This window comes from Aulonocara stuartgranti, assembly GCF_965226115.1.
Source record: "Aulonocara stuartgranti genome assembly, chromosome: 9".
Classification (NCBI taxonomy): Eukaryota; Metazoa; Chordata; class Actinopteri; order Cichliformes; family Cichlidae; genus Aulonocara; species Aulonocara stuartgranti.
The window spans coordinates 25,717,972-25,735,786 of NC_138960.1; the positions used below are offsets into that span (position 1 = coordinate 25,717,972).

The following is a 17,815-nucleotide window of genomic DNA, read 5'->3' on the forward strand; positions in this document are numbered from 1 at the left end:
TGGACTTTGGTTTTGCACAACACTGGTCACTATATTCTTCATTTCCGGTTAATACTTGTACAGCTGCTGTTATTGTGTATATATTTATTTATATTTAGATTTCTTCATACATTCTTATATAGTTCTATATTGTGTATTGTGTATTTTGTTGTACAGTTATTTTATTTTCAACTTTAATTTATATATTTATCTTTATCTTATTCTTCCCAGTTAAATTTACCCTTCATTCTAATTTGTGTTGTACAGTTATTTCATTTTTAACCTTAATTTATATTCTATTCCTTCCTAGTTAAATTTACCCTTTTTAATTTTTCATATTTATTTCCTATCTTATTCATAGCCTTTTCCTTTTTTTGTTTTCTTTAGGTCACGAGCAGTTGTCCAAGCATTTCACTACATATCGTACTGTGTATGACTGTGTACGTGACAAATAAAATTTGAATTTGAATTTGAATTTGAATTTGATTAATGATAATGTCCATTAATCACAGAATTCTGACTTTTTCTCCAAAATCTGGAACAAAAAAAAAAGGAGAAAATCCTAAAAACCCTTGTTTTTTTGTTTTGCTTTATGGGTTTTTTCAGTGGCCCTAATCCTCTTCCAGGTCATGTACATCTATTCCTGGAATATGTATTGGGTTTACTCTGTGACTTCCAGGAGAAATGGTTCATCGCAAAAATATTTATTTGTGTTTTTTTAAATATTGATTAGTCTTAATCTCAAAAATTCAAAATGAAAATGTTAATTAATACCTTTTTCAAATTTTGGACAGTGCTTTGGAAAGGACTTCACACAACAAGCCACATTCACAGGCATACAGGATTTTAAATTCTTCCTAATCACACACACAGCAATAGGTGCAACAGAAACTGGTACTTAAAGAGCACTTTTGTACTCAGTTTGAGCCTTCAAGGTTAGTACAAGCCACACTCGCCTTTTTCTATGACTAATCGCGTTTAACCCAACACTCGCAGATACATTGGGGTAATTTTCAGTGTTGGGTTCAGTGTCTCACTTCCTGCCCAAGAATACTTAGACTGGTTCCCCTAGTCTGCATGTCAGATCCCCCCCAAAAAAACAAAATCAACCCTCCTTCGAGCCAGCGACCTAAGGATTTCTGGGAACCCACTACAGTCCTCTGCTCTACCAACTGAGCTATCGAAGGGGACAATGGACAGTTAGGCGTCTCTCACTCAAGAATACAACATGCAGGCTAGAGGAATTTCCATCCTTTGTGATAAGTTGAGCTATGTTAGCTTAGCACAAAGGCTGGAAATTCCTGAATTGAGCTGAACAATGTTAGCTTAGCTAAGTTGATGTTTACTGCACATGCAGGTGAGTGGTGTTCTTCTTCTTCACCGTTGTTACTATACAGACAGTTAGAACTTTTATAAAGAGTGATTTTTTTCCTGCCCCCTTAGTGTGGGCTTAGTGTGCCATTATAATTCCCCACTCTTCACAGTGGTATCCTGAACGGTCTGGGATGCCGTTAGTGAGCTTGGATGCCAGGCTCCATTAGTGTCCCAGCATCCTCTGCTCTGAGGGCTTTGCCTCTGCAGGGAGGACAAAGCAGAGCAGAACCACACAGGGATCGCACAGGTTAAAGATGAAGAGATCCAGGTCTGGGTGGAGGTCTGGTGTCTGGTAAGGAAGGGCAGCTATGTTAACTATCCCACCACATTGTCAGGCTGTACTGGTGAAAGCCAAATACAGCAGGTTGGCAGTGTATTGGGGATTATACTCTTTACACCACAAAAACCCATAGCTATTAATGAGAACTCATGGAGAGCAAGAACTGTATGTGGCAGTATTTTTCCTACAAGGAGGGAGCTGAGGGAGAGGAATATTTTTAGTGCAGTTCGTCTGTCGGTAAGATTCCTCAAAAACTTCCAGGCTAAAATTCATAAAACTTGGTGGACAGGAAGACCAGAGAGGAAAGAGTACATCCAATCAGGGTGCAGATCCCAATCACTTTCTTTAGTGCAACATCATTTATAACAACACAACGGCATTTGAGGAGCTACACCCATGAAATCAGCAGTTTCAAGATGAAATACATTTTTATGGAAAAAATTAACCAGTAGTATGAAAGGAAACATGTTTGACATGCACAGCATTTGACAGTGCACACAACAAATGATGCAAAAGTGGGGAAGATTGTAGCAATTCAAGTAAAAGGCTATAATTTAAGGCTAAAAGCTGCTGTAATGTGCATCAGCAAAACGCTAACACTGAATATTAGAAGATGATTGAACAAGCTTTTCTTTTCCACAACTGATGTTTGCAGGAGAGGGAGTTTTAACCAATAAAACTCCACCATGGCTTTTATTGTGTGCAGTCATTGTCAAAAATAATTACATAAAAATTTAAAAAGATCTTGTGGCTTAAGCTGATGGTTTTGACTTGATTTAAATTATTCACACTTAGCATTTTCCTAAAGAGCACCATGAGCGATGCCAGTAACCGTAATTTAATGTTGCTGTTTCCAGGCAGAATTTGTATTTTGCCTATTGCACCTATTGCAAAAATGTTTTTTTAAAAAAAAAAAATATTAACATACATTTTTTTAGATATCAGATTTTAATGCTTCGGGAAATACACCTGCCTATTTCTGAAATTGACGTGCAGCAGCATCACACCAGGCCTCCTCTGCCTTCCATCCCCCACCACAGACACCGAGTGCTAGTGGACGCCATATGGCGAAAGATTTACCATGGTGACACGGACATGAGGCTCTAACTCAAACCTCCATCAGAATGTCAAGGAATATCACAGAGAAGGAAGGAGATGGAGAAAGGAGGTATGATAGCACTGTTCCCTCAGCACAATCGATTCAGCTGGCCTGAACAGTCCCAGTCCCTTCAGCCTCATAAGACTAATGGTGGAAAATCACAACCTGGGGGGTTCGATCCTCTAAAGGGCCTCTGAGACCTTATTAATATGCAGCTTTATTTATTTATTTGATTTAGATTTTTTTGAGGAACGGGCATGCTCTGAAATGTTTGTCGCGTACACTCAATTTTACACGTATAAACAAAAACATTTGAAGCATGTGGATAAAGTATCAGCCGCTCGGAAGGCACAAAGACACGCGTGCACACGCTGCAGCCACGCACGCACGCCGCAGAAGGAAACAGAAGCCATAAAAATATTCAGCTGATTGCTCCCTGACTACGCAGTCAAAGTAAGAAAACCCGACAGGTACTATCTCCCCACTCTGCGTGGTACATCTGAATGTGCTGTGCAGGCATTTTCGCCATCTCGGTTCTCTAGGTACGGCTTCCCCTCCCCCCGCCATCTCCATCATACTGTATCCTCATGCACACAGCAGGCTCCCCTCCCCCAGCCCGCCTTCACCATCCCCTGGGAAGATGGAGCAACCAGAGAGAAATTAATTGAAATCTAAACCGCGATGCAGGATTAACTAAGTAGATGAATTCTAGTTGTCACATAATCAGGGCTAGTGTACTGTTTGACTTTCATCAAATGGAGCTGACTGAAACAGCGACCGGGGATAATGACAGGGAAAAAGGAGCCAGCTGCTGTGCCCCCCTCCCCCTCTTTCTCTCTCTCTCTCTCTCTCTCTCCATCCCATCCCTTCCCCCCTCTCCTCAGCATCTCTCCCTCCTGTCTCCTACCCTCAGATGTAAATTTGGGTCCTTCCTATGGCTGACGAAGTGTTGTTGTATGGAAGAGATCCTAGAAGGGGCAAAACTGCAAAATTCTGCTATCACATACTCTGACCTCCCTGCCTTCCACATACACAGATCTGATACGGAGACAGATAAGCAGCACTAACAAACAGCTGCAGGATCTTCATCTGTCTTTATCATGACCGTGTGCCACTAGCGAAGGAAATACTTTATCACATACAAGAGAGTGTACTATGTCGTGCACGCTGGCAACGATCTGACTAAGGAGCTCGAATTATCGCACACTTACACAAAAAAGACAAATCACGTCGATATCATCTTCCGTAAGCATCTATGTGTCATTACACATATCATGTAAAGCAACTGTGGTATTTGCTGTACTAGCACTTGAAAAATGCAATCTGTCATTTCCACCCAACTACTGTAAATGCACCGTGGTATTTGGCTTTCTTCTGAGACAACAGAGGATGAAATGTTAAAGTAAAGTGGGTCAAACAGCACGCAGCTCTGATGAAGCATGACTTACTGCAAAAAAATGAGAGCATGTCAAAAGATTTCTATTTCCCTTTGAAGGGATGGTGTAGATAGGGCAACGCGATGCGCTGTGAAGAAAAGGCACTTGATCTATTTTGAATGCTGAAAATGTCCTCAGTTCAATCTTACATGGTGTTTTTTTGATCAGACGCTGATGCAAAACACAAATAAACTATGTATCTTGTTCAGCGTATAGCGCCAACTTGCAGGGAAAACCATCAAGAAAAGTTGCTTTTCAGAGAATATTTGTGTTGCAGATCATTTAAACTGCTTAAATTACACTTTTAATAATATGAATACTGCATTTGCCTTTTATTTAGCAATACCTGTACTAATCAACTGGAGTAAAGAGGCAACATTTTGGTGTTAAAATTGGCGCAGCTCTGCTGCTGCTGCTTCCAGCAATAAAATTATTTCTTTAGAATTTCACGCCGTTTAAAAATCAATATTGTAGCAAGTTGTCCGTGAATGTTTCTGTGTGGATCTCTATAGTGTGGATAGCAGTGGGTGTGGGCAGTACAGCAGAGCAAGCTGCCAGCTACCCAGTTGATAATATAGCTTGGGCTTATGCCCAGCAAGGTTGACCTCAGTCTGTTGGCTTGCGATGTCATTTACCACCTGCCACACACACACACACACACACACACACACACACACACACACACACACACACACACACACTCTATCACTTTCACTGCCTCGGTTCAACCTCTACACATCTTTGTTTCTCTACAAACACACACACAAATATACAGGTCTGTCCTCAGGTAAAGGGGGTTGCTACATGCAGCTACAGGCAGCTGTGTGATGGACTAAAGTGTGCTCAACAAGTGTCAGTGTGAATATGTGAAGGTTCAAGAAAACGATCAACAAAAGAAAAAGAGGATGAAATGAAGTTCATCTTGTGAGAGGTTTGTAGTTTCCAAGAGCAAAGGCCACAGAGGCTAAAGAAAAAAGCAAGAGCGAGAGCGAGAATACAACACGCACGAAAACAGACACGTACCCGGGCTTGTGCACAAATTCAGGCACTTCGACAGAGATGTGTGTCGCAGGCATGCGGAGCGGCATACCTGGACAGATGGCAGGCAGTCATCCCGATGCACCTGCCATCAGCGTGCCGCCCGAGAGGCAGAACAGAAACTGTTTCATCTCTCTCTCTCTCTCTCTCTCTCACACACGGATGGATCTGTTTCTTCGATAAAGGCACGCCGCATGGATGCTGATGTGAGTATGGCTGTGCACCGCTGTCTGTTTTAAGTCATTTAACAAATAGAAGAGCAGAAGTTCTTATAAGCATCTGAACTACCTGCACTAGCTTTAACAGTAATACAATATTTAAAATATATTAATATATAAAAACGTACACTTGACTACAAGCAAGATTAATTCCAACAATATCACCTGTAATATTTCATTTAGCATCACTGATTAATCACACGGTTTGGTTTATTAGTACGAGCTTGAACTCTGGCACCTGGATTAATTTCATCCGATCTAATTAAGATCGATTTTTGTTCAGTCAAATGTTTTACTGTGGGACAGAGAGGAGGCTGTGGCTATTGCACGATTGCTGCAGTGTGCGTCTCTGCCCAGTAAAAACCTGCGAGCGACTCTGATGCTCTCCATTACAGAGAGAAGCGATGGATGGAGAGGCTAACAGACTACCAAAACCCACTGCTCCAGCCTAAATCACATTTCAAAGCATACAGGAGTCTATTATAGGAAATTAGAAGGGCCTTGGATCTCAACAAGTCTATCCTTCAATTTTATTGAGTCTTCTCGGTAGCCCTCGGTGTGTTGTGTATACTTGTCAATAGCAATTCATCTACATGTGTTCTGTTGACAAACAGTGCCAAGCGTGTGTCTGCAGCTCAAACGGGTGCATGTGTGTGAATGCACGCGCACACACTGGTATCCTTAACCCCGCCCTTAGTAGCAGGAGAAATAAATGCACGAGGTAATAGTTTGAGGTCCTGGGTGACGTTCGGAGAATCTGATATTGAGTGGATTTTTCTAAAGTCCAAACACAAATTCAAACTAATCACCGCCCACATGGAAAAGGAATAGAAAAAAAAGTTTTACTTTCCTTCCAACAATTTTTTTATGACTTTTATACATCTCCCTAGATGTATATGTCTCATATTTGGATAAAAAAATGCCCCGTTTACATTTTTCTTAAACAGTATAATTACACAAATTCAGCATGAATCCAGTTGTATGGCAAAAATGTGAAAGGGGCCTCTTATATAAGCAAATCACAGTATGAGATACATACAAGTCTCGACACGCTATATATATAAAAGAGGAATTTATGTCTACGTTTGCAATTTTTTGTCTATTTCCTTCTATTTTGGAGGAGCAATGTTAAAAATATAGTAAAATAAAGCCGAAGCTTCTAAACACTAGTAGGAAGTATGAGTCTCTGCTATCTAGGGATCGGCGCTATTATTGGATTCAACAATGAAACTTTGTTGTCCTGCTATTCTACACCACAAATACTAGTCAGTTAAATAATATACCACGATTAATACATTTTATAACATTATTAATACATAAAGTATTATTAACACTTCATGTACAACAGCAGTTAACTGGTGGGTCTAAGATGAAACACAACTGCCTGCCACTGGTTTGCAGCCGTGGTAAACAGGGACCTTCTCTTTCAGCGCCAGCACGCTGGAAAGTGGGACAGATGACATCAACATTTTGATTTAGAAAATAAAAATGAATAGTTGCATTTAAGCCTTGTTATAATAAAAGGACACATAACTCAGCTGGAGCATTGCATTAGCACACTGATCGGCGTCACTACAAATCTTTAGGACAAAAAGGCTGCTGGTGGTAGCACCGCTTGTTATACTCAACAAAAATATTAGTGTCGTTACTGACCACACATTGGCGAATCATGATGAGTTAAAAGAAAAAAATCACACCGAGTAATAAATTTACTGGACACCTTATTAAACACACCTTGTCATCTGTGTTGACATGGCAGCATCACACAGTTGCTGCAGATTTGCTGGTTTCACACCCACGATGTGAATCTCCCATTTCACCACATCACAAAGATGCTGTATTGGATTGAGATCTGGTGAGTGTGGAGGCCGTTTGAGAAAAGCAAACTCATAGTCATGTTCCCAAAACCAGTTTGAGATGATTAGAGTTTTGTGACACGGCGTGTTATCCTGCTGGAAGCAGCCATCAGAAGATGAGTAGAGTGTTGTCATAAAGGGATGGACATCATCAGCAACAATACTCAGACTGCGGTGTTTAAACAATGCTCAGAAAAGAAGAACTGATCCCCCACACCATTACACCACCACAAGCAACACCATGCTTTCATGTTGTTTACACTAAATTCTGACCTACTATCTGAATGTTGCAGTATATCAGTATCAGTATCATCATTTTTCCACTTTTCTGTTGGCCAATTTTGGTGAGATTGTGTAACCTGTAGCCTCAGCTTCCTGTGACGACTGAAAGGTGGCACTCGGTGTGGTCTTCTGCTGCTGTAGCCCATCTGTTTTAAGATTTGCTGTGTTGTGCATTCAGAGATGCTCTTCTGCATATCTTGGTTGTAGCGAGTGGTCATTTGAGTGACGGCTTGCAGCCTGGCCATTCTCCTCTGACCTCTGCCATCAACAAGGCATTTTTTCCACACAGAGCTGATGCTTATTGGATATTTTCTCCTTTTCAGACCATTATCCGTAAACTGTAGAGATGATTGTGCTGGAAAATCCCAGTAGCTGGCAGTTTCTTAAACTCGCCAGCTCATATGGCACCAACAGCCATTCTAATATGGTAAATTAAGGTAGATGTCTTACTTAAAGAGTAACCAATAAGTCAAATTGTTTCCCAGTTGTACTAAGAAAACTCTGCTTTCATCCAGAAAGAATGAAGCGTACTGGATGTGTACTTTATTCAATTACTGCTACTTTCATCAGGTGGTAAAAAAAAGAAGAAGAATCATTTGAATCTTAAATCCAAACTCTGTGTAGTTTTAAAAAAAAATCATTTTCTCAGCATTTTATGGCTTTAATGAAAAAATATATAGGTAGGAATATCTTCATGCTGGCAGCTGTAAAAATTCCTAACCATCATATTCATGTTTCCCCTCCAGCCTTCAGACCCCCTTCTAAATTTCCATCCACCTCCCTCCCATCCACACTCCCGCTGTCTGTCTGCTCCTGCAGAGAGCTACAGCTCACAATCCATGTGCATCATGTCAGATAATTTTGTGGCGGCGAATCAATAATGCAACCGTAAATTTCATTTAAATAAACATTAGTGGCCTACTTAATTAATGAAACCTCGTCTGCAATTTGTCAGTGTCAGGAGTGCTAACCCCTTTGATGTTGGTATGAATATTCTTTTTCAGAAAATGAGGCGCCCGCACGATTAGAGCTTATTGTGGCGTTAGCCTCTTCCTCACCGTCAGCGACGCTGCCTCAATTTGTGCAGGGCTTATCAAGAGTACACAGCATCACCAGATTAAAATCATTTACTGTGCAGAGGAGACAATGGGAGGCTGTAAAATGAGTGTGGGGAAACATCATGAAAAATAGTGGGGGGAATATCTAATGAATCTAATCTACATACAAGCAACTTGATCAAATGCTTGAGCAATTTCAGAGGCCATACATCAAACAGTACATGACATTAACATCGAATCAAATATCTAGCAGGTCCACACCCATAAGCCGTAGCGCTGAGCGCTAATAACCGGCAGGGTTATGAGAGATAAATAAAAAGACAAATATAAACAGCCGACTATCCTTTTGTGAGACGAGCATCTGACCTGTCCTTGTCGGTGTGCGGAAAACAGCTTCTCGCGACCCAATTTCATTCAGCTACATAATTTAGCGGTGAGCCACGTGACTTCATAACCACTGCAAAAATATTCATCAAAACAAGTTAGCGAATCTATTTCAGCAGACTCGCTTACAATCCCTGGTCCCACCATTACAACTGTTTCATTAGTTGGGAGAACAACTCATAAAGGCATAGCTGACCTAAATAAGTCAAGTTGATCAGCGCATAGCTCAAGTTGATAAATTTAAAACATTCAAGATGGCATAAAAGGATTTGACTTTTAGCCATGGAACTAAAATCAGACTGACAGCAGTTCAGCTAATACAGAAAGTGATATAGCAGCAAGAGACTACCTTGACTGTCAAAACGTGTTTGTAAGTCACATTTCACCTGAAACATATCAGTCAAAACACAGTCACTGATCAAGATAAAGAGCTATAAATGGGAAATGTTAGAAAAATCTTTATCCAGGTGTTAAAACAAAGGTACTGACATATTTCTATTCATCCCTTCTTATCCTTTTTCTTTTTTACCGCCCCTCTCGTTGCTGGTGATAAAGCCAAATTGCAATTATTTGGGGGAGACAGTGGGAATAAAATACAAATGCATACAAAGCTGTGTTGAAATATTCTAGGACATTTAGAAGTATAGGTTTCCTATCACCACAAAGAAAGACCGACTCAAATGCATCTATAAAGAGAAGCGTCGTGGATAAACGCATAAACGTTTTCTGTAGCGCTTTGCAGTCGACTCCAGCAGTTCATTCATTCTTCAACAAAAACCAGGTTACAGCGCAGAGCCAAAAATCTGATTAAAGCTCAAGGTATGAACGAGACAGAATATAGAAACTGGAAATCACACCCCCAACCAATCTTTATTTGGGACACCTGAAATAGGCCAGTGGCTGGTTTCCTCCTATCAGAGGAGCCCTGGGAAACCTGAGAGAGAGACTGGAGGGAAAAGAAGAGAGTGAGGAGGTGGAAGGATGACTGTGGTGGTGGTGGGGGTGGTGGGGGGATTCAGCGGGGCCTTAAGTGTGCTATCATAGGCGTCTCTTGTGCCTGCCTGCTTTATTTGCAGTAGTCAGGTTAATGAGTCCACCAGCCCACTTGATGTTGAGAGGCCTGCCACAAAGAGCTGCCTCATTAGAGCTAGCCTGGCACGCTGCTCTGAGACAAAGGGACATTCACACTGCTGAATGCCTTTACGCTCCTCAATGCTGCCAGCCTGTGAGAGCCAACACCATGGCATAGCCCCCTGCACACGTCCTGGCACCTGGCCAGCCACGCCACGACCCCAAGTTTGCTGGCTGGACTCGCAGGCTGCAGCGGTGCTAGTAAGCGGCAGGGTGTACTAAGATCAGCTGTAGCGTGCTGTGGGTTAGTAATGTAAAAGCCACGATGTAGGAAGCTGGGAGACCAGCTGGAGTATTGAAGATTCTGATTGGTTCCCCTGGCTTTCTTCCTTGGTTTATCTTTGTATTTGCACCAGGCGTTGCCTCAACATTCATCTCTTTCTGTGCAGGCAACTCTTAGCTGACAAGGTCTAAAATACATATGCAAATTATCTTAAAAAAACAAAACGATTTGCTGCCAAAATATATCTAATTATATGACATAACAAATGAAGTGCTGTCAGCGAGCGTGATCCCTGCCTGTGATAACAGTTACTTTATCAGCTGAGGTGCTGGAGGTATTTAAAAGTCACTGCTCTGTGTAATTTCATGCTTGGCAACTAGAGGCTGCAATATCTGTATCTACAAGAAAACCAGCCTCCCACCTAACCTGAAGTCTATAGAGAACTTTTATGTTTTAGAGGCAAACTCAAACTTTTGTTTGTGACAACAATGATGCTAATATCTTAGATGGCATGTATATTTCAGATCTTACATTTAATACTGTAAGAAGTGGATACGTGGACTTGGATATTTTGGTATAAAGTGTCACTTTTTAACTCCTGTTACTGTTATATAGTCAACGCAGAGCACGGGATTAGACTTTATATCAGCCGTATTCCATGTTAGATGCACTGGCTGTGATCCAGTTCACCGCTTCAGCACAAAAAAAGGAAAAAATCTCTTAAGGCTTGGGGTCAGGAGTTAAATATTTTCTGCATAGGCAATCCGCTCTTTCCACCACACTATTTATAGCGCAGGCAGAAACAGCTGAGCTGACTGCAGTGATGTCACTTGCGCTGATGGAATGCTTTGTTCCACAGCGTGTGCGCATACCACCTCGGTCTGTGCGAGCTGCGAGGGAAGCTCGATGCAGGAGCCAAGATGGCTGACAGTTGCCCCATTTTTTTTCCAAGTGTTAAAAAGAAATGAAAAAAGAAAAAAAATGTCACTATCTTCTTAACCCAGACTGTCCACAGCCTCCAAATATAACCTCATAAAAGCATTAGGTCCTCTGACACGGCTCTGTGTGTTAATGTCATAAAAAGATAGCAGCGTTTGGGGCTGCCGTTTAGCGCTCATGCCAAAGTAGGGTAACATCAGCGTGAGCTCTCTCTCTTTCTCTCTCTCTCTCTCACACACACACACACACACACACACTGCGGCTGAAGAGGAGAAAATAACACGTCGCCATCTTAAGCGTTTAACTCTTTGTCGTTCTGTGCATGGCGTGCATACGGCTGAGGTGTTCAAGAAGCACTATACCCATATATATATTTTTAGTACGCCTTTGGGCTTCTTTCAGTGTCCCTAAAAGAGCATGGTTGCCTGGCAACCGTTATTGTTGCCATGGAGATTCATGTGTTGGCAGCTGCTGCAATCAGCATTAACTCAAGGCACATATTCTCATTCCGATAGTCAGGCGATGGGAAGGCAACTAGGACACACAGTCAGAGAGGGATAGTAATCACTGTGAAACATATGCTCATCCATTACTTGCTGCATTAATACAATTATATCAAAAAGAAATTTATGGCTGTGCTTTGATGCAATGATCGCATTTCAGACAGAGGCATAAAATTCCACCTCATAACGGATCCCCACTTTTATTTAATAAATGGCACCAGGCTGTAACGCAACGGAAAACAATGCCATTTCTCCTCTGACATAAGAAGCAAATCTGTTCAAAACGTCCCTGCTCAGAGTCACATCTGTTCCCATTTGTCTTTTAAAGCAGCAAGGTAAAAAAGAAAGAAAGAAAAAGAAACAACAAAAAAACTCAATGTATGTGAAAATCTGTACACGATATAACCGGATTAAACGAGACAATGGCAACCCGGCTGAGAGATGTGAAAAATAGATCTCGCGAATGGCACGTTTGACAACACTGTTCGCACATTAAATAATTTCACATAGACCCTTATTACACAGTAAAGTGTATAGCGTTTGAGAGACAGTGAGGCTTACGTTTAGTGATAAATTTCAGACTAAACTCAATATTTTCAGCAGCTCTCTGCCAGCTGCTGCTGTTTCATTTCGACCTGTTGGGGGATAAGTGATATTTACCTCTTTCCATTCTTCATATGGGGATGCATCCATGCCCGCTGGAACAATTGCAGCCCTGTTGTGAGCAGAAACACACGCAAGATCATGATAGTAGTTATTTCCCCTCTTTTTTTTCCCTTTTCCATGCTCCCAGCTCACTCTGTCACTTTGCTGTTGACATCACAGAGTTATGTAGGGATAAAGAGGCAGAGAAAAACAATAACAGACCCATTGACCCCTATTTCACAAACCTTGGGGGTATGGGAGAAATCCACTTACAAGGCTGGAACAGACCTGCTGATTGGGCCTCAATAGGCTTTCTATTAGGGAGCAGCAGAAGTGCAGCAGAAGGTCCTGACTACTGCCATTTCTGAGTGAGGATGTTTCTGTGATGGTGCAGATTTACATCTAACCTCCTGTACGCCTCGGGTTTGAAGCAGACACCGGACTGTATCTGGAATCAGAGGGAAAACTGGATAAGTGTGCGACGCAGTTACACAGCTATACATTATTCCACACTGTACCTTATAAAATCAGCAATCTGATCATATCACTCCCGCTGCATCTGTTTTTAAAGAAAAAAATAAATAACTGCGACCGAGCAAAGCGAAGCAGCGGCAGCACTGGAATACAAGTTATTAGAGCAAAATGATTTCCAGAAGGATGAGCACGTGTGTCCAAAATAAATGAATTCAATTTTTAATTCAATTACTGTTTTATGTTCAAGGTGGGCAATGCAGAGGAGGCAATCCACTGCACTTTAAGGCTAAAGACACAAATCTTTCCGAAACAAATCAAGATTAAGCCGCTCGTTTTACATTTATTAAAAAGAAAAAGAAGGAGAAGAAGAAGAAGAAAAAAAAGCCTGGGGTTTTCCTTTCAGCAGAGCAACCTTCAGACTATCGACTTCACTAAAAAGAAAACCTTAGGTTAATGGTTCTGTAAATTTCCCCTCTCTAACAGTTTTAATTGCACTACACAAGAGAAACATGGCTTTGGGAGTCAGACGCTATGATCTCCTGCCATAAGCATTAGAATGGAGGCTCACCTTGCTTTCTCTGGATGCTGCTGGTTGACATTTAACATCACAGAGAGAGGGGAGGTGCAGAGCCAGGTGCCCTACATGCACATTTGACCCCCTGCTAATGTCATAAGGGGAAGGTCCCACACACCCTTGCTTCGCTCATACAAAACACTACAAGGCTGCAGAGTACTATCTAAGTAATTACAGATAGACTTTAGTTACCTCTTAATATTTACATGTATATAGCATAATCCTGCAACTTAACGTTTCCACTGCATGAAATAAAAAGCTCAGTGTTTTATTGAATTATAAAGAACATATCAGTGTCTGCTGCTAGAAAGTGCAACGCTTCCTTATATTTGCACATTGTTAAATGTGCAAATATAAGAGCATTTTAGGTAATCATTAGGAAATCAACATCTCTTTTCTTTATTTTAACTAAGGCAAAAACACAATTCTCTGCAGCATGAGGAAGGATGCAGCACACTTTGGAGGGCACAACAAACACAGCCAGCAGGCCTGTAACCCAGTGCAGATGACCTGGTTCTGCTTGCACGCAACCATGAAATAACAACTGCTGTTTAGAGTTTGATGTTAGCTTGGGGAGCGTACTGTCCCTGCTCAAGCTAAGCAGGCAAACCTTACTGTCAGGATTTGCTTGGAAAAAAAAAATTGCAATCAGGTCATGTCCTAAAACAAAGCAGGTGCTGCATCTACTGGGTTATTCTCTAATTCTGGAGTCTGCTCATTGCAGGTCAGGACTGGTGGCACATATAACGATGTAACCCATATAGTCTTTTTTTTTTTTTTTTTTTTTTAAACACACTGGATGTTGAAAAGTTTCTATAATTTCTGATGACTGAACACATAGAGATGTCAGAAAATAAGCATCTGTGATGAAAAAGCACAATACAAAAATATGTGGAGCTTACTAAAATTTAATAGTTAACTATTTTGTTCGTAACAACCTACTAATGACATCTGTAAGGACTCAGAACAGCCACATATATGCATTTTATAATATAAATGTTTTTATATAGGTTGTAGAAACACATGGTGAAATGTGTGTGTTTGTGCACTTTTTTAAGCCACTTACAAAAGGACAATTTGAATAATTTGAATACTGTGTATTTATTATTTTTTAATAAACATTTTTTAAAGAATAAACATATTCCAAAGGCAATAATAAATCCACACAGCGGTTTGCATCTTTATAGTCATCCTGTGGATGATTTTTGAATGTAAAGTAACAGCAAGAAATTGTCACTACCGAAGGCACACAATGTCTCACTACCACTGCTAAATATTCTCCATATTTCCACTCACATTGTGGAAATGCACAGTATGCCCCCTCTTTCTTATGTGGTACTGCAGGTATGTTTACCTGCCTATGTTGCTTATGTGCCATCACAGATTGGGCATCTTTTAATTTAAGCCAGAAAACCAAAATAAATGCCTTTTTTTCTTCCCCGCTTCCTCACAAGATCATTGAGGACAGCTGTGATTGCTCCTAACTTGATTTAATATCAATTTTGAGAAATTACAAAAGCCATTTGGAAATACATCAGAATCTGTTAAGTGAATGATACTGCCACACATTTTAACACATAAAAATATGCAACAAATTTGAACTTGGGTTTAAAAATAACTTGGCATTGATCAGCAAAATCAAAGCATGGATAATAATATCCCCACCAAAAAATATATAAAATAAAATATTAACTACAGTTTAACTATTGTGTTATAACATTTTTTACTAGAACTAATATGCTAAAAAAAAATAAGACAAAAATTATAAGCATATTAAACCAAGTCTGCATAGATTTTATGGAGTAAACTGTAGCACAAAATGAGCCCCACTGTGCAGGCTGTGTGATGTTGGGGTAAGGCCTGATGCATGATACAAAAAAAAAAAAAAAAAAATTAAAAGGGAGGGGAGACTGATAGAAAGGCAACGGTTACCAAGGCATCTCAGTTTGGTTAAAACTGATGCAACTACAACGTTTACTACTGCAGAGCACATAGCTCACAGCGACCCTGCACACACTTTCCTACAGACAGCACGTTCGCGTTTCGACCTGACTTCCAATTCGTTTCACTGACTGCCAAAAATAAAAGACCAACAACACCGACGCTTATTTGGGAGCTTTTAATGCTCACGCATGCCACACAGGTTTGAAATGAAATTAATATCTTGTTGTTGTTGTTTTTTTAATTAGTTAATTAACTAATTTTACTCCATAGGGTCACATATAGTTTGATCTTGAGTAAAATGAATGTGGTTGTCAGGACATTCTCACACAGGTACGGTTGATGTGGCCATGCTGCAGAGGAAGGCCTGCTTCAGATTTTTTTTTTGTCGGCTTAGACAGCAGCCTCGATCGAAGACGCACAGCACAGACCGCATTTCGATGTCGCCTTACATCTAGTTTTGTTGTTGTTGTTGTTGTTGTGGCACTTGTTCCCATAGGCTCCGTGTGCAGAACGCTGCGCACGCAAAGGGCGTTTCGATGCGGCAGTTTCTCTGTGTTTTGACGTTAAAGAACGGCAGTCACGGCGATTATGCGACTCCCTTACTTCACGCAGATCGGTTTATATTTCTGTTGTACTCTCTTTTGTTCTTCTCGAGTCCAGAACAACGTGTCGGTGTGCGACAGAAATCCCTATCCGGACGTGTTGATCGCAAATCCAGCAGAAGTGCGAAACAAACAGGTTCGGTTCGATAAGAAGTCCAAATCCTGCTGTCCGTGAGTTCCCATCCGCCTTCTGCGCGGAGTCCCAACTTCTACCATTAGCCCACAACTTTTACAAACTTCCACCTCTGTCCAAATGATGGAATTTGCAACTGCAGCCACAAGTTATTTCTTTCTGTTTCCTCCCTACTTCTTTCCCACCCTTGACGCCCCCCCCTTCCTCTCAACCCCCTTTTTTTCTCAAAAGAGAGGCCCACCGGCTGCCTCTTGATTAATAAATGTTTAGGCTATGTGTTTTGAAGTGAGGGACAAAAGGGGTTGGCCTGTGACCCCTAGGAGCCCCGACCTTGCGCAGGTTCATTGTGAGGCGCTGGGAAAGGGGCTTTGGGACGGAGACCCCGGGCCACTGACCCACACACATCCCAGAGCCCTGCCATTCATGTGCGCACCGCTGCATGTCGCCCCGCAGCTTCCATTGATTCAGCGGGAACAATAGCCTTACACCCCTCTACCTCCTCCCTCTGCCAGAGAAAAAGCAGCTTTCAAACTTCCCTATATGTCGCCTGATGCAAGCCTGAACAGAATTTCTCCTCTAACGCTTTAAATGAAGAAGAAAAATGTTGACAAAACGTTAACGCTCTCAGTGGTATGTTCACCCGAGTTGCATCACAACTTGGGTGAACGTTGCATCATTGCACTGACTGGATTCTTGCAGCCGTCAAAGGCCAACACTGTAACAGAGTGAAACAATGAAACGGTAACGGAGGGAAACTGTGAGACAGAGGATGGATGCTCGGAGGAGGACGAGATGACAGAAAGGAAAGAACTCGAAGAAACAGCGCGTGAATAACACCTGTGGGGTGATTTTAACGCTGGAGTCAGATATACGTTAATAAGTTGGAGGTAAAGCGGGCATTATTGCGCCTGGGCCACAGGGTTAGCAAGGTTACTCTAATGACATCATCCGTTTCGATTGGATCTTTGCCTGGAAGTCAATCACGGCAGGGAGTGAAGGGGACACAAACGAGCAGTGCAGGACTGCCACTTGCTTCAATCAATTACTGCTCCAATTTTGAATGCACAAGCAAGACTCCCTAAAAGGAAGCTACGCCCTTGCATGTCAGAAGTTACGTGTGGTAAAGGAAGAGGCCGTAAGAAAAGGAAAGAAATACAAGAAAGAAAGAAAATGCGTGTAAAGAAAACGCTTAACTTTATTTACAGGCCTTTAACAGCAAAACAAGTTTTATGGGTCTATTTACAGAGACAACAGCCCCCCCCCCCCCCCCCCCCCCCCCCCCCAGCTTAAAATATTCCTCATTTAATCTATGCAGAGACAACACACAATTGAACTAACAGCCTATAGAAATTGAGTTGCAAAACCGGTGGCCTGATGCGTGAAACTGAAATGAACCTCTCAAGACAAATGGCGTTAAACATGATTAATTGTGGCCGGCAAGAAGGCGACCAGACTACACAGTCCTACCGTCAGGCTTCACCATATTATAGAGCAGTTATTCCCACGTATAGACCACATAAACTACAACATGCTGCTAAAATCCCCACTGAAACGCAGTCTGACGTGTATAATAATGATAATAATAATAATAATGATAATGAGCAAATCAGATAAATGATCGCTTTAAATCACTGGATATATAG

At 41.4% G+C, this 17,815-nt stretch overlaps 1 protein-coding gene across 4 annotated transcripts in view; it reads right to left on the reverse strand.

The window, feature by feature from the left end:
* LOC309714760 (uncharacterized protein) overlaps nt 1-17,815 on the reverse strand; it is a 118,940-nt gene that overhangs the window by 36,945 nt on the left and 64,180 nt on the right. For 3 of the 4 annotated variants that reach the window (XR_014279012.1, XR_014279013.1, XR_014279014.1), the window contains 2 exons: nt 12,719-12,893; nt 12,461-12,515 (listed from right to left, as the gene is read on the reverse strand). The gene's annotated coding sequence lies outside the window, so the exon portion shown is untranslated. Of the gene's footprint in view, nt 1-12,460; nt 12,516-12,690; nt 12,894-17,815 lie in introns of all 4 variants that reach the window. The other variant, XM_082547449.1, reaches the window with a different exon arrangement.